We start from the raw sequence: 2277 nt of genomic DNA, 5'->3' as shown, positions 1-2277 counted from the left end.
ATTGTCGTTTGGTCTCCAATATACATCATTTAACTCGCGTGAAAACCTCTAACACTTCCTTCACGTGGAAGAGATATTTCCCCCCTTAAATGATCTTGTCAAGGCTGCTAAAAATATCCGGGGATACATATTATTGAATCCCCCATTTTGATTATACCTCAATAGCCTTCGTTACTGTGGCACCTATTTGAATATTTGATCTATCGCAAAAAAAACTCGTAAGATTTCGTTAAACAAGAAATCGTGCGCTTCTTGTTTGCCGAAGTGATTCAGCTCTTTCAGACTGGAAGAGATAAACTTGCATTTGTTAAGGATGTACAGAAGTTAAAAACCTTCAACGCTCGCAATTAATTATTATCCTCTGTTGAGGGGCATAAAGCCCACGTGGTCCTGTAAAAAGTGGTGAACCTTTTTCAGTTTACTTCCTGCATAATGTGACTCCAGTTTTCGTTTGAATGAAAGGAGAATAAATATGGAAGCAGGCATTTTAGATATCTTAATAGCGCGTATGAATAATTAGGGTTACAACTATTTGAGAGAGTAAATAACAGTGAGTTATCGTTTGTAGTTATGCCAAAGACCCTTAGTCTATTAAGGCATATTCACCATGTGTCTTTCTACAGAAAAACGCACTTCATTATACATTTTATATATACATACATGCATGCAGGCATGCATCCATACATACATACATACATACATACATACATACATACATACATACATACATACATACATACATACATATATGTATGTATATTTATATATAGATTAGGAACAGTATGGCTAGCAGAAACTTCAGCATAAGTTATAATCTGATCAATTTCCATCACCAAGGCTTCGGGATTCAAATCCTATCTTCAGTACTAAAAACTGAGAAAATGAAAATCCATACATCAGAAGTTGGGTTAAAATGGAGCATAGTAACAAATACTTTTCAAGAAATAATGAGTACACCAGTGAGCTTAAAATCTCACTTGAAAGCAAAATGGGAAGTAACGATACGCGAAATTATCATTAAAGAACAAAACTGCTAAGCATATTGAGACTAACATTGAGAAAAATAAAATTGAATAGTAACAAGAAATAACTACAAGTGAACTTTTGAGAAAATGCCATTATGTCACAGGGACAAATGTTTTTAACATTAATCCTTCAAAGCGAAAATTCCTGCATATATTTACAAACAGTAAATTACAAAAACATCGTGATGAGAACGCACAAGTACAGAAGCTATGTAAAAGACTGAATAAATTATTATTTTGACACCAGGGAAAAGAAACAGAGAGGTGAGAAATATAGAATGGGTGAATGGTCTATTAAGCATTGTTTAATAAAACAGCAGTTGAACGACTGTAGAGCGTTGGTGTTCAATGTTTAATGAAGAGGGATTCGAAAATTAGTAATGACTGGTTATTTATTGCTTGAGACAGAAATTTGAAATCACTAAACAGAATATTGTGTGTATATATTTTACTGTATAGTTGCTTATTGCAGAGAATTCCTTCTTGAATGAAACTAATCTTGTCACCCGAATTACAATCGATTCGAACCTTCAACTGCCGAGGGGAATTACCCACATTTAGGTTCCCAAATTATATTTGGAACTAGAACATTCTTTTACTTGTCTTATTTTGTTCTTTCATGTAATTTCATATTTCATTAATTGCCAATTTGCTTTCATGTCAAGTTTGAAGCTCATTTTTACTCATTATTAAAAAAAATTATTTGTTGTTATTCTCCATTTTAGTCTGACTTCTGATATATGGATTTTCATTTTCTCAGATATTAGACCTGAAGGTGGGATTTGTAATGTGGAACGTTGGTAAGGGAAATTGATACATTCATAACTGGAAATGCTGAAGTTTCTGCTGGCCATATTGTTCCTATTAGAGATTCGTCTTTCTAGAAACGACAGTGCCATTTATCATAATTTGTTTATCTATTTCCTCATATATATCTTTTCACCCCTAGATGGGGTTGCTCCAGGTGTAACCTTTCTGGCTTTCAGCAAGTATGCATGAGATGAGGTTGTAAGCCTGACCCTTTTTCCCCGTGGGTATTTGGAGGGCTTATGTGCTGACGGCTCCTGCCTTTCCTTGGTGGAATCTTATCCAGATTTTGGTCAGACCCGCTCAACTTTGCTAATCAGCCGACCAGTGATAACATTATTTAATAGTTACGCGGTCTCGAAATCTTGATGAAGGATAACATAGAGTGTAGGTTTTTTATTAGCTAAAAGAAGAATGACCCTTGAGATTTTTTCTTTGGGAACAC

The sequence above is a fragment of the Macrobrachium nipponense genome, chromosome 20 (assembly GCF_015104395.2).
Source record: "Macrobrachium nipponense isolate FS-2020 chromosome 20, ASM1510439v2, whole genome shotgun sequence".
NCBI lineage: Eukaryota > Metazoa > Arthropoda > Malacostraca > Decapoda > Palaemonidae > Macrobrachium > Macrobrachium nipponense.
The sequence above is the reverse complement of the archived record's forward strand: the minus strand, read 5'-3'. Positions refer to the sequence as shown.